This window comes from Topomyia yanbarensis, chromosome 3, assembly GCF_030247195.1.
Source record: "Topomyia yanbarensis strain Yona2022 chromosome 3, ASM3024719v1, whole genome shotgun sequence".
In the NCBI taxonomy this organism is placed as follows: Eukaryota; Metazoa; Arthropoda; class Insecta; order Diptera; family Culicidae; genus Topomyia; species Topomyia yanbarensis.
This window is the reverse complement of record NC_080672.1, coordinates 92786013-92796151: the sequence shown is the minus strand read 5'-3', so window position 1 is coordinate 92796151 and position 10139 is coordinate 92786013.

Genomic DNA, 10139 nt, shown 5'->3' with positions numbered 1-10139 from the left:
CGGCGTTTTCGAGATTCACCAGCCGTTACGGTTTACCAGCCAAGGTGTACAGCGATAATGCAACAAATTTTCGAGCCGCAGCAAAACAGCTGAAAGATATCGCTAACCTTGTCAACTCTGTTGAACACCAATCAATTGTGGCAGATTTTCTCGCCGACAAGGGGGTGGAATGGAATTTCATTCCGCCACGTTCACCGCACCACGGCGGACTCTGGGAAGCTGGTATTAAAGTCGCGAAGCAGCTGCTATCAAAAATATCAGGTAATTTTACGTACACGTTTGAAGAATTATCGACTCTTCTAGCACAAGTTGCGGCATGTATGAACTCGCGACCCATAACACCCATCTCCAATGACCCAAGTGATCCGGAACCCCTGACACCAGCTCATTTCCTGATCGGGCGACCCTTGACAACAGCACCTGAGATCAACCAACTCGAACGCCGTATCAGCTCTATGGCACGATGGCAATTCGTCCAGCGAGCATCGCAGGAATTCCGTGTGCGATGGCAAAGGGAATACGTACGATCACTTCAAGCGTTTACGAAGTGGCAGAGATCATCAGCCAACGTCAATGTCGGAGACTTCGTACTTCTTGTAGGTGAGAACGACAAACCGAAGCAGTAGCCACTCGCACGGGTCGTGGCTGTTCATCCAGGACCTGATGGGTTGGTCAGAGTGGTATCACTGAAAACCCGTAATGGAATTGCACAGCGAGATATTCGGAGAATTCGTTCAGTTCCAATGGACAGCGATGAATACATTTCAGGGCGATTACGTGAGGAAATTCTGGACCGGAATTTGGTGGGCGGCTTATGTACGAACGTAAACGACGAACAACCCTCTACACAACCAATCGTCTAAACTCACGCCGGGCGACGAGCGTGTTGGCCCTGATTTCGCCTAGCCACCTCTAACAATCAGCACTGTGATTTGGACTAGTGTGAGTGATTGAATTATGAGTAATAAACCAGTTGAATTAATCTATCCACGAGGTTGCACGTTTTTTTTACTCCGCTCCGTCCGTGCAAGATTTTATCTCGTTCCGCGAATTTCGGTCTTCGTTCGTCCAATGGCGGTTTCCAGTTACCACAAAACCCCTATCAATATGGGTGTCATTTGAAAGGTATTGACTAGTAGAATGCGAAAATTAACGATTGGCGCCATTTTGAAATCCAAGTTGGCCACTTCCGGTTACCATCAAACACTAAAAACCACCATCAAAATGGGTGTCATTTGAAAGGTATTGATTAGTAGAAAATTGACTATTGGCGCCATTTTGAAATCCAAGATGGCGGCTTCCGGTTACCATAAAACTTCAAACCACCATTAATTTGTGTGTCATTTGAAAGGTATTGATTAGAAAAATGCACAAATTGACGATTAGCGCCATTTTGAAATCCAAAATGGCGGCTACCGGTTATCACAAAACACCATCAATATGGGTGTCATATGAAAGGTAGTAACTAGTAGAAGGCGTAAATTATTGATTATTGCCAATTTTAAATTCAAGATGGCGGCTTCCGGTTATCACAAAACTAGTTATGTACGCCGCCGCCATCGCCTGCACTTTACGTCATACGCCGACGCCGTCCGATTCATCGGCGGCGCACTGCTGCCAAGTTTTGCAACGCCGATTTTTTTCGCTCGTTGATATTTTGCGAACACAAATATTTTCGGCGTGTACGACAACTTGTTTTGCTATCTTCAGAAAAGTTCATGCTATCAAGAAGCCATGCTTTGGGGTTTAGGTCGAGATTTACAACCATTTGACACTGGAATAGTCGATTTTTTGCTGGTGTGTCACCAAATTTAATTTAGTGCAAGATTACAAGATCACGTGGATCAAACATTCTTTAATATGGTGTTATTGAAGAAACTGATGATCGATAAAATCAACGATTTCGTGTGTAGTCTTGAGCGATGTAGCCGCTACCATCCCTAGAAATTTCAAACAATAAACTCTTGTCGATTTGAGGCAATCACATTCGATTCGTGGATAAATGGTTTTACGTTCTAAATGATACTGGTGAAAATTGAAATTGGCGTCACACAATCTTGTAATTAACAGAGGTTTGAAACGGAACGCGCGAATAACTAAAGTTCAACAAAAATCTTCAAAATATATTCAAATGGATAATGTCAGAGACATAAAAACAAAGTCAAGCAGAACACACTTTAAACTGTAAATTTGAATGCTGCAGTCGCTTCTATCTTTTGAAAGATTGTATTGTAATCGGTTATTTTCGCTTTTTCTATAAGCACATCGGTTTTCGGAAATTAAATTTGAAACATATTCTTTAGATTTTCGAAAAAAGGCATTTGATGACAACAGATAAAATGCTGCAATCATTTGACACTTCAAATAACATTATGTGCCATTATAATGGTCCCATTTTATCAAGTCGTTTACGCTATCCGCCCAGTAAAATAAACTCAGCCAAATTTAGATCAATGCCTTGCACGCACCACATTCCTAATGGATATTGCTGGGATTATGCGGCTTCTTAACACCTTAACTGTTGCTTGCTGCTGCTAGTACTTCTGCCCCCAACGACTACAAAACACGAAACGAAGAATTTTTCTTAAAGACGATTAACCAACGTTTATAGTTATCTACTGGGCGGTGTTTACAAGGCAATAATATGTTTTTTATTTAAACTAAGGATAGCCCCTATGTTTGAGCATACCGGGCAAACGAGTGGATCACAGGTTTGCTTGCGTTTACGATGACGAGTACGCGGCCACCTCGTCTTGCGAATCCTCAGCAGCTTTGTGCCTCTTCGAATGCTTGAACTCGGCTATGCGACGTTACATCAACTTCCCCCAAAACCTCACTTTCGGCAGCACAATATCACTGCAAGTTGGGTTAGTTGTTACAACTTATGTCTAAAGTTCATGAACAAACTTTAGAAATGTTGTCCTTCCGTCCCCTTTTTATGATTTTAGAACACAAATGTAGCATATTCACGAAAGAAAATATGTTTTTCACTTACAGGGGAAAAAGTACCATAACCTAGTACTACAAATCGTCGGTGTAAACTAGTAATATAATTATAGTATGCACCATCTTCAATTTGGTCAAATTATGCAACTCGATTTCTGCTGTTCGGACCAAGAAACGCTGTCGTTACGATTCTTCAATTTTCATGCAGCTACTCCAGGAGACAAACAAATTTTGGAAGCTCACACTTGAGATCGATGTGACTTGATGAGCAGCAAGTCCTGTAGCTGTCGATCAGCCAGCTAGCTCGTCCACCGAATCCCAAACTGTTTGCTATAACGTTCCTGTTCTGACAAGTGTTAAATGAAAATCAAGGCCTACCTTGATCGTTAGGGATTGAAACCATTTAACTAGAGCATGAAATTTGACGTATTTCTATTGTGAATATGTCATGTTTTCTTCTTCCTCCGCCACACTATTTACCTGAAATACGTATTGACTTAGTCCCAGAAACACCAGTTGCGTTGTCGCTAATGCAGCAAAAATAATCATTAATAAACTCGAGACGCCAAGAGTAACAACCAGGCAACAGCTTCGAAGCAAGCTTCCAGGGCATTTGAGAGATAGTGTATTGATTAGTTTTTCTGTGTCAGTATGTAGTTGTATTTTAAATAATGTTGTCTAAGAATTATGATCATGATCGCATTACATCCTGTTGGATTTTAATTAGAACTCCTGTGCGCTAACTCCCTGCAAATTTCAGTTAATCCTCTGTGTTGGCATGTACTTTTTAATTTTTTTTATAAAAACTACGAACAGGTGTCATTTGCAATGCGATAAAAACTTTTCAAAGTGAAGCCCAATTGTAATTGCAAACTATAATAAGTTAGCGAAAATAATTTATGAGTATTGAACTTGATACGTATGTCGACGATCTTCTGTCGGGCGCAAAAAATGTTCATCAAGCAAGGGAGAAAATTAGACAAACTGTGGAAATATCGGATTCGGCGGGATTCAAATTGAGAAAATGGACTGCAAACTGTTTAGAGCTACTACGCAACGAAACGGAAGACTAGAACTTTTCTGTCGACGTAAAATGGACTGATCAACCAAATACAGTGAAGGCGCTCGGCATACAGTGGTTGCCTGGAAAAGACGTATTTTCTTTCAAGGTCAATCTGCCTTTAGACAGCGTTAATACAAAGCGGCAACTACTATCAGTTTCGTCGAAGCTTTTTGATCCGTTTGGTTGTCTGGCTCCTGTTATTTTTTATTTATTAACAGATTAATGCCGAAGTGGCCTGTGCCGTATACAAAAGATTCCTCCATTCCACTCGGTCCATGGCCGCGCGTCGCCAGCCGAGGGATTGCCCTTCCTATGATGATTCTCAGGGATAGACCGTTCCAACATCAAATTTTGGTCTTGTCAAACTGCAAATGACGAGAAAACCCAAGATGATATCAGATAAGGTATAGGCATACGTAATGCGAGAGTTTTGGTTTTACAATCGGCAACATCTATATTGCGTAAATACTGCTTTACCTCCAGAAAAAAAAGTTGTTAAAATCGAAATTAATTAAAACAATGTTTTGAATATAGAAACTAGTGCTTTCAGCCTTTTTGAGGTTCTCAAGGCGTTTGCCACCAATAATATTATTGTACACACTTGCATGCACCTTATGCACATTATCTTGAATCTGTTTTGCGCTTGTCAAATCTGCCACTCTTCTTATTCTTATCCGGACACGCTCTTCTTCCCTTTGGGGCAGACCCTCGTCGCCAGCCACGCAGTCTGCGAAGGGTCCGCAAATCGTCTTCCACCTGGTCGATCCATCGTGCTCGCTGCGCGCCACGTCTTCTTGTACCGGTCGGGTTGCAATTGAGAACCGTTTTCACCGGGCTATTGTCCGACATTCTGGCTACGTGCCCGGCCCACCGTAGTCGTCCGATTTTCGCGGTATGACAGATGGGGGGCTCCCCCAACAGCTGATGCAACTCATGGTTCATTCTCCGTCTCCATGTGCCGTCTTCCATCTGCACTCCACCGTAGATGGTACGCAGCACTTTCCGTTCGAAGACACCAAGTGCGCGTTGGTCCTCCACGAGCATGGTCCAGGTCTCGTGCCCGTAGAGAACTACCGGTCTAATCAGCGTCTTGTAGATGGTCAACTTCGTACGACGGCGAACTCTGTTCGACCGAAGTGTCTTGCGGAGGCCAAAGTAAGCACGATTTCCTGCCACGATGCGTCTACGAATCTCTCTGCTGGTATCATTGTCGGCGGTCACCAGTGAGCCCAAGTACACGAACTCTTCAACCACCTCGATTTCGTCGCCACCGATGCAAACTCGAAGCGGGCGGTTCTCATTCTCTTCTCGTGAACCTCTTCCTATCATGTACTTTGTCTTCGACGTGTTGATGGCAAGTCCGACGCGCTTGGCTTCTCTTTTCAGTCTGATGTAGGCTTTCTCCATCTTCTCAAAGTTTCGTGCAATAATATCAACGTCATCGGCGAAGCCAAGTAGCTGAACGGACTTTGTGAAAATCGTACCACTCGTGTCGATCCCTGCTCTTCATATTACACCTTCCAGCGCGATGTTGAATAACAGACACGAGAGACCATCACCTTGCCGTAACCCTCTGCGTGATTCGAAGGGACTCGAGAGCGTCCCTGAGACACGTACTACGCACATCCATCGTCGCCTTCACTAATCGCATCAGTTTGTCCGGGAATCCGTACTCGTGCATAATCTGCCATAGCTGATCTCGATCGATAGTGTCGTATGCAGCTTTGAAGTCGATGAACAAATGATGTGTGGGCACATTGTACTCGCGGCATTTCTGCAGTACTTGACGAAGAGCGAACACCTGGTCCGTGGTAGAGCGTTCGCTCATGAAACCCGCCTGGTACTGCCCCACGAACTCTCTTGCAATTGGTGATAGTCGACGGCATAGTATTTGGGAGAGTACCTTGTAGGTGGCGTTCCTCAGGGTGATTGCTCGGTAATTACAGCAATCCAGCTTGTCGCCCTTTTTGTAGATAGGACACACGACACCTTCCATCCACTCCTCCGGTAAAATCTCCTCCTCCCAAATCTTGGTAATCACCCAGTGCGGCGCTTTAGCCAGTGGCTCGCCACCGTGTTTTAGTAGCTCGCTTGGTATTTGGTCAACCCCAGCGGCTTTATTATTTTTGAGCCGGCTGATCTCCTCCTGGATTTCTTGGAGATCCGGAGCCGGCAGTGTAATGTCTTCCCAGGTGCGTTACCGTGCCATCCTCGTCGTCTGCTGCATCGCCGTTCAGGTGTTCTTCGTAGTGCTGCCGCCACCTCTGGATCACCTCACACTGGTCCGTGAGAAGATTCCCGTTTGTATCTCTGCACATGTCGGCCTGTGGTACGTGGCCCCTGCGCGAGCGGTTCAACTTCTCGTAGAATTTCCGTGTGTCTTTAGCGCGGTACAGCTGCCCCATCGCTTCGCGATCTCGGTCTTGCTGCTGGCGCTTTTTGGTCCGGAAAACCGAGTTCTGCCTGTTCCGTGCCTGTTTATATCGCGCCTCGTTCGCCCTCGTGCGGTGTTGCAGCATTCTCGCCCATGCTGCATTCTTCTCTTCGACTAACTGCTCACATTCGCCGTCGTACCAGTCGCTTCTTCGGTCCGGGCCCACCGTACCTAGTGCAGTGGCTGCGGTGCTACCTATGGCGGAACGGATATCTTCAAGGGCAACTGCGCCTAGCTGCTCTTCCGTTGGTAGTGCCACTTCCAGCTGCTGCGCGTATTATTGAGCCACTCTGCCATCTTATAGCCGCTCGATGTTTAGCCGCGGCGTTCGGCTTCGACGAGAGCTATGCACTGTCGAAAGTTTTGAGCGTAAGCATACTGCAACCAGGTGGTGGTCCGAATCTATATTCGCACTGCGATAAGTGCGGACGTTTGTGATGTCCGAGAAGAATCTACCGTCGATTAGAACGTGGTCGATTTGATTTTTTGTTACTTGGTCCGGTGATCTCCAGGTGACTTTGTGGATATCTTTGCGAGGGAAGAAGGTGCTTCGGATTACCATTCCATGGGAGGCTGCGAAGTTCACACATCGTTGGCCGTTGTCATTTGATACGGGATGCAGGCTGTTAGGCCCGATCACCGGTCTGTACATTGCCTCCCTTCTTACCTGTGCGTTCATGTCGCCGATGACAATTTTCACGTCTCGCAGAGGGCAACCGTCGTATGTCTGCTCCAGCTGCATGTAGAACGCTTCTTTCTCGTCGTCGGGTCTCCCTTCGTGTGGGCAGTGCACGTTGATGATGCTGTAGTTGAAGAAACGGCCTTTGATCCTCAACTTGCGCATCCTTGCGTTGATCGGCTGCCACCCGATCACACGTTGGCGCATCTTGCCCAGCACTATGAAGCCGGTTCCCAGCTCAATGGTTGTACCACAGCTCTGGTAGAAGGTAGCCGCTCGATGCCCGCTTTTCCACACCTTCTGTCCCGTCCAGCAAAGTTCCTGCAGCGCCACGATATGGAAGTTGTGGGGGTGTAGCTCGTCGTAGATTATCCTGTCACATCCTGCGAAGCTGAGCGATCTGCAGTTCCATGTTCCGAGTTTCCAATCGTGATCCTTTATTCGTCGCCTGGGTCGTTGCCGATTGTTCTGGGTCGTATTCTCTTCTGTGTTGTTCGTTATGTGGGTTTTTTAAGGGGCGGCTTATAGGGCCTACGCCAACCACCTGTCTCGCCGGTGGGCCGTCGTGCCAGGACTGCTTAAGGTCCCACCTGGACACCAGGACAGGTTTACACCTTCTGAAGAAGGGTAACCCCCCCTTCCCTGCCAGCATACGACCAACGTTCCCACCGGGGTTGGTTACCCGATCTTCACTAAAGTTACTCGTATCCCAGTCGACGCCACGAGGAGGCCAGGGCTAGGAGTTACTGGGCAGGAAGCTAAGGACCGCAAGTGGGGTCTATTTTATGCCTTCAGGTACAAGAGGCTTACGCACTGCCCAGTCATTGTCGACCGACCGCTCCTGTTATTATACGCATTAAAACTCTGTTCCAACAACTGTGGCTTAGTGATATTTCCTGGGATGATCCGCTGCCTCCTGCAGTAGAGGCTACGTGGATAGACATCAAGAGGCAACTTCGGCAAGTAAAGAATATTAGCATTCCTCGTTTTGCAGCGAATTACAACGGAAAAATAGAATCACATGGGTTCTCAGATACCTCAGAGGTGGCATACGGTGCGGTAGTGTACACCCGAGCAAGGGACATGGAAGGGAATAATATTGTTACTCTTTTGGTTGCTAAAACAAGGGTGGCACCAATCAAGCAAGTGGCTGTACCGCGACTAGAATTAAATGCGGCGGTACTACTGGCATAACTGATGGAACGGATAACAATCGCACTTGCTCATTTGGAGGTGGAAATTTGGGCATGGACCGACAGCTCTATTGTTCATCAATGGATTTCTGCCCATCCTCGCAAGTGGCAAACTTACGTGGGGAATCGTACCTCATTGATTCTAAACATTCTACCACGTGAACGATGGAACCATGTGGGCACTCGCGACAACCCTGCGGATTGTGCGTCGCGTGGTCTCACTCCAGATGAACTTCTCACACATCATATCTGGTTCTAAGGACCGGAGTGGTTAAGCATGGAAGCAGAACATTGGAAGCGGACGTCAATGAATGTGATTGACGATGATCAGTTGTTGGAAACTCGCAAGGTAAGGGTAATGCAAGTGAGGGTTAACAACATTCGAAGCAACTACGACATTGAGTGGTTACTTGAACGGCGGTCGAGCTACATGTTCATCATTCGTGTGCTGGCATATGTGAATCGATTCATTCAGGCACTAAAAAGGGTGAAATTTGAACCATTGCTGACACCAAGTGAACTGTACCAAGCCAAGGCTCAGTTGGCACAAGCGGCCCAGCATGTCGCTTTTGAACGGGAACTGCTTCTTATTAAGAAGGGTGAAGAAGTGCCATTTAGACCACTAGCTGGGCTACACCCTTTTTTGGATGGTGCCGGAACATTGCGTGTAGGAGGCCGCCTCCAACACGGACCTTATTCGTATGACATTAAACACCCGATCATACTCCCACGTGATAGTCGCGTGACTGAACGCTTGTTGCGAGATCTACATTTGCGGAATCTACATGCAGGACCGAACTTGCTTACGGCTGCCGTCAACCAACAATACTGGGTGGTTGGACATCGCACAGCTGTACGGCGAACCGTTAACCGTTGTGCCCGCTGTGTAAGACTCAAGGGAAAAACTTACCCGTTTCGCGTGTGATTGCATCTCGAGCCTTTACTCACGTCGACGTGGACTACGCAGGGCCTCTAAGGATCCACGCTTCTTGTGTTCGTGGTGTCAAAACAACGAAGGGTTACTTAGCTGTATTTGTGTGTTTATCTACAAAGGCAGTGCACTTGGAAGCAGCTAGCGACTTGTCTACTAACGTGTTCATCGCTGCATTAAGACGATTTATTGCACGACACAAAGTGGGACGGAATCAAAAAAAGTCGGACATTGATATTTGCAACGAAACTATTGGCTATGGCACTTTGATGTCTTCAGAAAGGTTTCTTTATTTTTTAAGTAGTTTAATATAATGTTGGAAAATTTCAATTTAAGGGGGTATATACGCAGATGAAAAAAATAACTTTGCAAGTTTGTAGACGAAATGATTTTATGAAACTTTGTTGAAGTAGCAAAATGGATATCTGTTGAGCGAAAAAATTTATTGGGTGAAATTGAAGTACAGGTCGGAATACCCCCTTAAAAAGTGTTTTTTATTGTAACTTTTTTATTTGATTTTTTACATTTTTTCGATGTTCTAGAAAGTTGTAGATGCTTTTAAAACACACCTTTTTGCGGAATAGACCAATTCGATATCTCTTCGTTTTTAGGATGTATGACTGTTTTTTGGTTTTTTTTTACATTGCCCCAAGGCGGGGTGGATGTTTGGCATCACTATTTCTTGGATATTTCCATCTACCTACTATCTATTACCTTGGTTGAATTGATGTGAGAGAGAAGCAGATAGTTTGCTGCGCAATTTAATGTATAAAAATCTGCAGTGCAGTAAAATTTCATTTCATTCAATCGAAACTGAATGAACGCAGTCAATCAGTCGTCTGCAGTAGCATTCACATTCATTTAACGCATCAGTTGTTGTTAATCTGAAGCTG